The sequence below is a fragment of the Mastomys coucha genome, unplaced genomic scaffold (assembly GCF_008632895.1).
Source record: "Mastomys coucha isolate ucsf_1 unplaced genomic scaffold, UCSF_Mcou_1 pScaffold14, whole genome shotgun sequence".
Lineage (NCBI taxonomy): Eukaryota > Metazoa > Chordata > Mammalia > Rodentia > Muridae > Mastomys > Mastomys coucha.
In genome coordinates this window covers 120191212-120203714 of record NW_022196896.1, presented here as the reverse complement: position 1 = coordinate 120203714, position 12503 = coordinate 120191212, and the positions used below count along the sequence as shown (strand labels likewise).

General features: G+C 35.0%; 1 long non-coding RNA gene across 2 annotated transcripts; it reads left to right on the top strand.

Annotated features, from left to right (window-relative positions):
* The first annotated feature begins 544 nt into the window (after positions 1 to 544).
* On the top strand, positions 545 to 10642 carry LOC116089320. 2 transcript variants are annotated; one of them, XR_004118277.1, is made up of 3 exons: positions 545 to 570; positions 982 to 1056; positions 10376 to 10642. It is a non-coding gene; the product is annotated as an uncharacterized LOC116089320 (long non-coding RNA). The 2 variants fall into 2 exon arrangements; XR_004118276.1 differs by having other exon boundaries at positions 559 to 611.
* Positions 10643 to 12503: the final 1861 nt, after the last annotated feature.

The window sequence follows — 12503 nt, the reverse complement described above, 5'->3', positions numbered from 1 at the left end:
AGTGAAATAATCATAACATATGATCCTCAATGAATGTCCTTTGCTACTCCCTGCTAGATATTCCTCTAGCACAAAGAATTCACCACTCTATACAGGATAGTCGTTTTACTATATTTTGTCTATTTAGACACATTTTTATAATGCTCAGATTGTCATTTCTACCACATGTGTATGTAACCTGCTCATATAGTGCAACTTCCTTTGACAGTTCCTCACAAATAGTGACAACTTGGTCTTTAAATTTTCAAATCACAGTTTCTATAGTCTCCTTCATCAATGGCCTGTTACATGTTGCAGTCATTATGAAACTCAATAATACTTCCAACTCAATAGAAAATAATCACAATAATCTACGCTTTATTGTGCTATTATGTCTAGAAATACTGATTTGTTAATGATTATACCAGTTACTTTGACTTAAGTGTGAGAGAACAACTTAAGAAAATGTTGTCTGGTGATTTCAGGTGGTTTAGTTAATGGTCACTTGGTTCTGGTTCCATGACATCATAGTCATAAAGAAGAGAACTTTTTTCAAATACCAATAGACAAGAATAAGGAGAAATATTTGCAGTGAGATCCCAGGACAAAATATGAGCAGTGACAGGCCCTCTGTATACCTTTATTTTTTTTCTATCTGAGGAGGAATCCATCAATAATTAAAACATCTACTCAGATACCTTATGATATCTTTCTCTAGAAATGCTCTCATAGACATATCTAAGGATATTGCTAATCTACTAGTTGTTCCTTAATCTAGTCAAATTGATAGAACTAACCTTTAGTAGACAAATTACAAAATTAATTTATCTTTCTAAATATATTAGGACAATAAAAGAATAATGTTACTAGTACAAGTCATTTTCATCTAATTTCTCATTTACTGACAACTTTGGCAGAATAAAAATATTGGGTTAAGTAGAATAGATTGCCTATAAATGGATTCACATTGAGAGAAGAATAAACACTGTCTTCAATTTACAGAGTCAACGGGGTGTCCAGTGAATAATCCAAGTACATTCTAAAAGAGTCTGAAACAATCATGAGGACATCAATGATGTAAGTAAACATCAAAGGGCCTTCTCCCATCTTATAATTACAGTTTGACAGCTATGATGGAGCAAAGATGATATGGCATTTAAAACCAAAATACTCTTATAGAGTGTGGTTCTTACAGTTTTCACAGAGGAAGACTAAGTCAGTATTGCTTTACATAGTACCCCAAATAAAGAAGAAACAGGAAGAGAAGGAGAGAGAGAATTAAGAGAAATGAGAGGTATGAGAGGGAGGAAAGAGAAAGGGGGAGGAAGAGGGGAGAAAAGTAAAGAAAACAGTAGAGAGGAAAGAACTAATTTGTGTTCTCCTGTATGTTTATACAAAGAATCTATGCAATAGGATCCACATTCTGGCCAGCATGTGTTGTCCCTTGAGTTTTTTGATCTTAGCCATTCTGATTGGTGTAAGGTGGAATCTTGGGGTTGTTTTGATTTGAATTTCCCTGATGACTAAGGACTTTGAACATTTCTTTAAGTGCTTCTCGGCCATTCAGTATTCCTCTGTTGAGAATTCTCTATCTCTGTACCCCAATTTTAATTGGATTAAAATTGAGTTCTTTATATATTTGGATAGTATCCTTCTGTGAGATGTAGGGTTAGTAAAGATCTTTTCCCATCTGTAGGTTGCTGTTTTGTCTTATGGACAGTGTCCTTTGCCTTATAGAAGCTTTTCAGTTTTATGGGGTACCATTTATCAATATTTGTCTCCTGTACCAATGTGTTCAAGGGTATTTCCCACCTATTCTTCTATGAGATTTGGTATATCTGGTTTTATGTTGAGGTCTTTGATCCACTTGGACTTGAGTTCTGTGCAGTGTGATGAATATGGATTTATTTTTATTCTTCTACATGCAGGCATCCAGTTAGACTAACACCATTTGTTGAAGATGGTTTTTTTTTTCCATTGTATGCTTTTGGTTTCTTTGTCAAAAGTCAAGTGACCTTATCTGTGTGGGTTTATTTCTGGGTCTTCAACTCAATTCCATTGATCAACCTGTCTGTTTCTATGCCAATATCATACAGGACTTTTTTTTTAAAAAAAATCACTATTGCTCTTCAGTACAGCTTGAGATAAGAAATTATGATTCCTCCAAAAGTTGTTTTATTGTTCAGGATTGTTTTAACTATCCTGTTTTTTGTTTTTTTGTATTTTTCTTTTTGGATAGGAAGTTGAGAATTGCTCTTTCAAGGTCTGAATAACATAACTTAAATGAGTGGTTGGGGTCACATGGAGAAGAGAGAGGCCAAATGTTATAAAGAAAGCTCTTACTTAATTTTGATACAAATGAAAATATTAACAATAATGGAAAGCCTTACAAAGAGGTTATATGAACAGAATGCATGTTATTGTAATCCATAAATCATCTTCAAAAGTATTCATTTTATCAGTATAAAAACAGTAGACTATATTGTACTAGTAATTTTGTTGTGGTGGTTGTTTCTCTAGTAAAACACCCTGCCTAAAGCAACATCAGGATCTGGACTCAGAGACCCAGGGTATAGGTTAGAAAGGGAGGGGAGATAAAGCAAAAGGCGCTTGAGGCACCGGTCATACTCCATTTACAGTTCGAAAGCAGAGAAACAGAATTCTTGGGGTCAATTCACCTGCTCCTACATCCAGAGCCCCAGACAGGTAATGGTGTTAGTAATGGTGGGAAAATTGTTACATATCAACTAACATAATCAATGTTATGGGCATGCTTTGAGGCTCATCTTCTAGGGTGTTCTAGATATCATTAAGTGAAAAGTTGAGATTCACCATACTCAAATAGCATTTAACCTTAGCCAAACTATGAAAAATAAAAGAATGTGATCATTATTGGCCTAGCATAATTAGTATACTGCACACAGTAAGAGTTTACTTATAACATTATTACATAATTTAATTTTAGGAATTATATATTTTGTCACTTGAGTTTTAGAAGTTAAAACAATGTCAAGAATTTAGTTCTCTTCCTTGAGAAGAGAAAGTGATACATCATTTATAATGATCAACTTCAATCTCCCTTGAAGTATGAGTTTTCTCTAGGTATGTGTTTTGACAGAAATGAGAGATGATACAAATTTCTAGAGTTTTGAGAAAAATATTTTCTTTAGCATTTTGAGTATAATTTCTTATTAAAAATTATGAGAAAGAATTTTATGGAGCCATTGATAGAAAACAATTTTTAAATTGCCACACTATATTTTCCCTACAAGTTACTACTTTTGAGTGACTCTATGTACTCAATAAGATTGATACATAACAGCCTTATTATTTGTTTGTCTCATAGGTTATAAGATTAAGAAATGATGGTCAAGAAATTTGTTTTGTTTTGGTGTTTATCCCACTGTGTGTGTGTGTGTGTGTGTGTGTGTGTGTGTGTGTGTGAGATGGGGGGATTAATTGTGGGCATCAAGTGTCTTCCCCAATTGCTCTTCCCTTTATTTACTGAAGCAGGGTCTCTTCTGACTTTGTCCACGTTACCACAGATTCCCTGCCTCTGCCCTTCTGAGCATAGGATTACAGGTGCATTCCATGCCTACTTGGCTGGGGATCCAAGTTTATTCACTGAGTCATCTCCCCAGCCTCTCTTCAATTTTTTTAAAAAAAATTACTCTCACAAGGTTTAATCAAGAGAAATTAATAGCATTTATGGAAATTAGGTTAATAAAGAAACTGCAGGACCTTAGGCATTTTTTTTCTATTGGAGGAAAGTACAAAGTGTTTATTAAATTGTTTAAATATCATTTTTCTTTCTCTTGCAATGAGTTCATATACAATACAAATTGGAAGATGGACGCTATTAGGTTGTCTTTAAAAAATCTTTCCAATGGAGTCTATTACTCAGAATCTCACAGTCTCACTAAATACCCTCATAGAACAGAAAGAACAGGAAGTCATTTAACATTATAAATAAAAGCAAAGCAAATTGATAGGGGCGGAAATTCTAATTTCTTTTTAACTAAGCTCTTAATAATTAAATTGATATGTATGAAATTAACCTCTTATGGAGGACAGAATAAAGAAATCTTCACAAATTTAATATCCTCCAACTTTATTTATTTAGACATGAGACAGATTTAAATATTTACATACTAAAGTATAAGAAATTGCATTTTTGTACTGAGTATAGTGGCATGTGTTTATAGTTCCACTAGTTGGGTTGCTGATGTAAGAGACTAGCTTGAGTTTAGGATTTTCAAGCCAACCAGGGCAATATTAGGGAGCCATTATCTCAAAACAACAATAAAAAAATTGCACTTGCTTATATTTTGAATGAGAAGTCAGTATTCTACTTAAGAAGAACTTAGTGCCATTACTGTATATGGGTCTACATGGCTGCCGCCAGGATAAAAATATGCTTCATGAGTTAATTTAAATTCCAATGAGCAATTTGTGTAAGAATGTAGTGACCGGGAAAGCACTTCTGTGTGAACAAGATCTTATGAAGGAGATCTTACTATTACTAGACCTGAAGGAACCAATGACTCCTGCACTGGGGCAGAAGCACAACACCGTCTCCTGTATTGTCTTGTTCACTTATACACAGGAATTAAATATGAGGTGAATCTCACCCATTTCCATTAAGTCGTTAAGAGACGTGCATGGTGCCATTCACTGATACTTAAGACAACCAAAGAGTGATTTTCACACCTCATTGCTACAGGTAAATGAGAAGTTAAATGAAATCAGAGACATGTAATAAGAGCCCTGTAGGCTCTTTGGTTACTAATGATAATGGCTTTTCTTCCTCTAATATCACACTAGTATCCTGCTTTATATACCAGAACAAAAAACAGGTATTATTAGAACTCTGGTAACCTACTTCAGCTCAACTGAGTGAAACAGAATCAATACCCCCCCCCCCAAAAATCAGAATTTCCTCATCTTTTATTTCACCTTAAAGTTGTTGAGACCAACGTATACAGAATTGTAGAATGATTATGGTGTTGATTAATAAATATTTATTTATCTCAATCTAAAATAGCAACAATGCAACCTTATCTAAATAATTATCTTCAATTAAAAATATATCGGGAGCACATGTCCTTGAATATGGTGCAGCATCTTTTGGGTATGCCCAGAAGTGGTATAGCTGGGTCTTCAGGTAGAACTATTTCCAATTTTCCGAGAAGCTGCCAGATTGATTTCCTGAATGATTACACAAGTTTGCAATTCCACTCCAGCAATGGAGTGTTCCCCTTTCTCCACGTCCTGGCAAACATGTGATCACTGACTAAGATCACTTGACTATTTGATCTTAGCCATTCTGAATTATGTAAGGTGAAATCTCAAGGTTATTTTGATTTGAATTTCCCTGATGACTAAGGACTTTGAACATTTCTTTAAGTGCTTCTCGGCCAGTCAGTATTCCTCTATTGAGAATTCTCTATTTATCTTTGAACCCCATTTTTTAATTGGGTTATTTGTTTTGTTGGAGTCTAACTTCTTGAGTTCTTTTTATATTTTGGATATTAGCCCTCTGTCAGATGTAAAGTTAGTGAAGATCAAGAACATAAGCTCCACTTTGTTCATACAAGTTTATTCATAAAGCCAGAAACTGGAAACAATCCAGATGTCCATCAGCCAAAGAATGGATACAGAAAATGTGGCTCATTTACCTGATGGGACACTATTCAGCTATTTAAAATAAGGACATAATGAAGTTTGCAGGCAAGTGGATGGAACTAGAAGATATCATCCTTAGTGAAGTAATCCAGACCCAAAATGACATGCATAACAGGGACCTAGTATGACTGTCCCCTGAGAGACTCTACCAGCAGCTGACTGAAACAGATGCAGATACCCACAGCCAAACATTGGTCAAGGACTCTTTTGAAAGAGTTGGGGGAAGGATTGAAGCCCTTGAGGGAACAGAAACTACACTGCAAGACCAACAGAATCAACTAACCTGGACCCTTTGGAGCTCTGAGAAACTCAGCCACCAACCAAAGAGCATACATGGGCTGGACCAAGTCTCCTGGCACATATATAACAAATATTTATCTCAGTCTCCATGTTTGCCTTGTCTGGCCTCATTAGGAGAGGATGCACTTAATCCTGCAGAGACATGATGCTCCAGGGTCAGGGAATACCCAGGGGGTCCCACCTTTGAAGAGAAGGGGAAGGAGTGGGGGGGACTCTTTAAGGGGGAAACTAGAAAGGGGCAGTGTTTGTGACACTAATTAATCAATAATCATATAAATATATTAGGACATGTTTTGTATATATGTGTATAGGTAGAATCACTTCTACTTTGTACTAATAGAGTGAATTTTATTTGCAAAATTTGATAGAATTACTTGTTATAAATTCAGGTCTAACATCCTTTCAAGTCCCTACCATTAATTAGAAGTGTGTGGTGGTTACAAATTTTATAACAAATCACAACACACCATTTTTATGAACATTAAGATAAAACAAATAGATTACACAACCATTCTCAGCTTGTTCATGATCATTAGCAGTTTACTATCTGACTGAGCTTCAACTTGGTTATATAAAAATGTGAATGCCAGTAACTTCACAGAGTTGCTTACACCGTTAGAGCAGATAATAGGAACAACAGCCTTTACTGAGTTTCTGATAAATGACCAATAACATTGGACTTTATTTTTATTATTTACATTAAAGTACATCATATTACATATATAATAGAATAATAATATTAGTTTAAGATCATTTATATTTTAGAAAAAGACAATGTGGTAGCATCAATGACATATTTCATAATATATTGTTTTTTTGTTTGTTTTCTTGTTTGTTTGTTTGTTTCAAGACAGGGTTTCTCTGTGTAGCCCAGGCTGTCCTGGAATTCACTCTGTAGACCAGGCTGGCCTCGAACTCAGAGATTTGTCTGCCTCTGCCTTCCAAGTGCTGGGATTAAAGGCTTGTGCCACCACCGCCCAGCCATAATATATTGTTACTCTTGGCAAAAACAAATGAGCATATAAGTACTCTTCACACATGGACTTTTATAGCATATACAATTTGATAATAATGTAGAATATTTGTTGCTCATATTAATAACGATAATACTTGAAGCGAGTTGCCTGGATGTTAACATCAATAGGCATTGGGGACTAGTGTAATATAATAATTTCTACATCAATTATAGAAGTGTTTATAAAATATAAAAATAGTTTTAATTTTTCATAACAACTAATTGTGAAAAGAAAGAAAGTCCTCTTCGTTCAAAAATAAGGAGAGTGCAAGCTAAGTTATCATTTTTATGACATGCACTGAAACTGAGTTTGAGAGTTGCATTTCCTGAGAGTTAAGGGTGCTGCATTTTGAACAGACTTAAAGAGCAAAACGCTTGAATTGAAATATTGAAAGCCACTTGGTGGCTACAATATTTTTAATGTGGGGTTTTGAGACTGTCACAGAAAATCAGACCTTCAAGAAGTCAACCAGTACCGGGAGAGTTAAAGAAGTCCACTATGGTGAGCGGCAAGCTGTGCCGGGGCATGGTCCCAATCCGGACTTTCTTGTGTTTACATGCTGAATAGCATCTTTTTAATTTTTTGTTCTTGTTAATGGTGAGGTAATGGTTTGAATTTTAGCCTACATGACTGAGGTCCCTGAGTAAAAAGTGTTTGCAGAAGGGGAGGTTAGAACAGCTATTTTTAACTATTACTCAAGCCAAGGTAGATGAGCCAGAGAGGAAGCAAAATTACAGATGCAAAACACAGGAAAAAAAAGTAACTCTTTCTAATTGTCCTCAAGATGAGGTAGATTTAAGTGTCTGAAACACAGTGGGGGTTCTAAGGACTGAAAGACTGGTTGTGTCACTGTACTGACATCCAAAAATAAAAATAAAAAATGCAAAGGCCTGGGGAAATCTGCATTCCTAGACTAACTCAAACACATGTGCATATTTGCCATGTTCCAGAAGCCAGAAAGAAGCTGCACAGAAGGATCAAAACTACGACTACTTTGGAAGAAAATCTAGAATGTGACACAAAATCAATTCTCTGAAGGAACCTGTATAGTAGAACTAGAGCCCACGATGGCACTGCCCCTAAGTCAGCAAAAATACAACTTGTAAAAGTGAAGTTGAGGCAGAGGACGAAATCGCTGTTGCAAAGGAACACCTGTATAGAAGATGTGAAGGGGAGGTTGTCTTTGTAAGGAACCAACCAAGGACCTTTGTAAGGTTGTCTTTGTAAGGCATGTAACAAGGGGACTGACAACTGTTTTATCATCTGAGCATGGCTCCCGTACAGTGGCTTAAACAGGTATTTTAACTGCAAAGTGCTTTCACTTTGTTTTTTCTAATTGGAAACACCTCTTTAACAGTTCTTTTGGAGGTTTTTGAAAATTCCACTGAAAGTGACTGCAGCTGAGTCTTTCTCTGTCCCCTTTGCTTCAGAGAGTCACTTGGCTTATCTACTTTGACACCTTACAGTAGGTTAGCAAAGTTGATAACGCGTATCTCAGTGGTATTAGGGGTTGATGTGAACAGTTAACTTACCAAGAGTAGTTGGCAGTTTAGATTTACAGCTTTGAAATTATTAAATACCCTTGTATCAATATCAACTATTTAGATGAGCATTTTATTTGGTTGTTAACACTATGTAACTATTAGGTACTTTAGATGACATCTAGCAAGCATTCAAAGTAGTTAATCTTGAAATTTGTCAATTTTCTTTATGAATATGTTTGTAGGAAGAAAAGTCAACTCTAAAAATGACAGAGAACTCTATTTTGAACTTACATTTGTTCCTCAAAGGAGAAAGCATACAATCTAACAAGATAAATCCTAGCACAAAACTTGTATCTAACATGTTATATTTATATTAATAAGCTATATATTGACAAAGGAAGACTCTGTCTCAAGAGGACTAACATCTGCATCCTCAGAGAATGGTCCTCCATATGAGAGAGAATAGATAGTGCATGAAGTGGTTTTTATTTTAAAGAAGCATCTATTTCATCCATCCTCCATGTTATAAACAACTCCTGATACTACTCCAAACTAAAGAATCTTAGCAAATATTAGGAAAGGCATAGTTTGTGCACTGAGGGCTAGATATATGGCATTGTTAACCCTTATGCCAGAACTGCCTAACAAATAACATTTAAGTTATTACTGTACAGCGATTTGTAACAAAGAAAGTGAAGCCAGGAAATATTTTATGAAATAGTAAAAAGATTCTTAATGATATTGTTTATAATAGTATAACCTCTGATAATTATGCAAAGTTACTCCATTGCTATTAAAATGTTTAAGATTCAAGAATACAGCGGGAAAGTGGTGGTGCACACCTTTAATCTCAGCACTTGAGAGGCAGAGGCAGGCGGATTTCTGAGTTCGAGGCCAGCCTGGTCTATAGAATGAGTTCTAGGACAGCCAGGGCTACACAAAGAAACCCTGTCTCAAACAAACAAACAAACAAACAAACAAAAGATTCAAGAATACAATATGTAATATTAAATTGCAAATTGCACAAAATAATTCTTCATGGAAAACTATATATACATGTATATATATAAATATATGAGATGTTGATTTAATTAAGAAAAGTTATTAAATAGTTTGCTGTTAAATGGCATCTGAAAATGGCAAAAACTATTCACACTGGGTATTTTGTCAAAAACACTGTCAAATAAAACTGACTATAGAAAACAAATATACACATACATGATCATATTCATATAGGTACATTTAATTTTAATTATTAAAAATTTATTTAAATTTTTATTTTAATTTTTAAAAACCAAGCTAAATTATTATTTTAATTTTTCAAATTATATACAGTATACATATATGTGTACATTTGCATGTATCACTACAACATAGCTTTAATTTGTAAATTATATTTAAAAGAAAATAGACTGAATAGAATTGAGACAAAAAAATCTTGAAATAAATGTTCATTTTAAATATCGTGGTCTTAATTGTGGTAATTTCAAGATGGTCTCGTGACCCATATTCCTCATTGAACTCGCAGCTAATGGCTGTCTTCTCTCTCTCTCCGGAGGCTCTCTGTCTGTGTAACCAAGACGGTATGGCACAAATGCCAGCGTATCACTCTAAATTAGGCTAACAAGCTGCAGCTTGGTTTTCACTCCTCTCCCCACCCTTAGCTTTGGAGAAAGCCATTTTTGTAGCTCTTCGAGACCTATGTTATGAGGAATAGAAGCCTCTAAGCCGTGTGACTGGCCTGTCAGGTAGACTCTCTTCCCTATTCAGTCTTTCAGATGCTGCTGTCTGGCTGGCATCTTTATTAGTAATTCCATAAAAGGTCCAGAGTGAGGACCACAGAAAGTGTGCGGTGTGAAGTTTTATTGCTCTAAGGTTCTAAATTTTGATGTATCTGCGACATGGTCATAGACATCATCACACGGGGATGCAGAGGCACACGGAGTCGGAGATAACAGGATCTGCGACATGGTCATAGACATGGTCACACGGGGATGCAGAGGCGCGCTGAGTCGAAGATAACAGGATCTGCAACATGGTCATAGACATGGTCACACGGGGATGCAGAGGCGCGCTGAGTCGAAGATAACAGGATGAAAAGGAAGACTCAACTACTTCTTGTGCTCGCTAAAGTGCAGTAGCAATAAGACTGAAATTCTAAATAAATCTCCTATTTGCCTTTTTCAATGCAGATTTATTTCCTTTCTCACTAAGAGGTTAATAGTCTCGTCAGCTTCAAGGATATTTTTTCATGGCTCAAGAACTTTCATACCATGAGTTTAACCATGAAATCTCCTGACCGGTACTTAGCTCTCAAGAGCTACTTAACACCAATTTCTTTCTCTGTTATGAAAATTGTGATTGGTGAAATATGTCTATCTAAATTTCTTAGAAGATTTGTTTAGTAGTGAATAAAGAGTTCCCCCCCACACACACACAAATTCTCTTATACCAAGTATATCAAAGCATGCAATCAACACATATGCCCATAAACACAAAGAATTATAAAGACAAACAAGGTTTAGGAAGAAGCAAGCAGTAAGTTATGTTTTAAAACTTTCTTTCACCTACAGTCCAGCTAGATAGTAGAGTAGTATAAAATATCCGAATTTATTTATCATGTATTTGCACTATATTTTTACATTTCCCGAAGGACACCAGCTTCTGCAACATGCTTCTGATGTATTTTTAGAAGCTAGTATTTAGTGAACTTGTAGCAGCAAGAGGCCAAAAGTTATCTCTGAGCTAAAGGTCAGATTTGATGATTTTTGAAAATAACAAACGTTCAAACAATGGAAAGTCAACTTGTAAGACAAGTGACCTTTTTCAAACTGATGGCATAAAGTTTTCTTTTGTATCAAAATTACAATATACAAGATTAAATTGTTAAATGACTTGTACTCAAATAGTGTTGTTAGAATATTTATAGCAAAAATTCAATATTTAAAGTTGGAGTACACATATTTTGTCCAATTTTAAATACTACATTTAAAAAAAACGACTTGTTTTCTTTTCCTTTGTTTTGTGTGGCTTTTGTGTGTGCCTTGAAGTAGTGATTCTCGACCTTCCTAGTGAGGCAACCCTTTAATACAGTTCCAGTGCCTCATGTTGTGGTGACCTCAAACATAAAAATTCCTTTCATTGCTACTTCATAACTGTAACTTGGATAATATTAAGAATCATAACATAAATATTTTTTGGAGATAAACGTTGACCAAAGTGTTACAACCTGATACTGTTGTCCTAGAAGTTGTGTAGGTATGGAAGAAGCATCTGAGGCAGGATGAGTTCTGCATAGTGAGTGCTCACTGACTGCAGAGGACTTGAGTGTGTTCCGTTTGCAGCGTCCACTTTAGGCAGCTGGTAATGACCTGTAACCCAGTTCCAAAGAATCCAACACCTTCTTCTGACTTTCCCCCCACCCTAACAAACACATATGTATGTGAATGTGTATGCATACGTGTATAAGTATATTGAGCAGAGCCATACAATGTGCTCTCTCTTGAAGGTAGTAACAGAGTTCTAAAATGGGATGAAGAATTTCAGTTTAGAAACCTTTGCATCTATGTGCAGGTATGAGCATAAAATAATAACATATATATTTATGTAATTTACTATATGTGATAATGTATTATATATAAAACATATTATATAATATAATAAATAATAGGAAATATAGAAAATATACTTAAACTATATGTCATTATATATGAAAATTTTATTATATACATAAATTTATGTTTAAAAAAATCTTTGGTTAATAGTTCACAAACCTCTTCATCTTCCTAAGTAAAAATTATTTCATAGCATTCGTAGACATATGATTCTTAGTTCTTAAACATGGCTTTGCACTGTAAACTTCTTATAAACAATGTTAGAATTGATGAGACATGTTTATGAATACAGCTAAGAAAAGTATATTGAAGTTTTTGTTTTAAGCTTGGAAATGGATTCAGGCACACCTGTCATGTTGAAAGATGTTCTGAGGAAGCCCAAGCTAGCAAATGAGCAGACTTGGGATTACAGAGAGCTGCCTAAA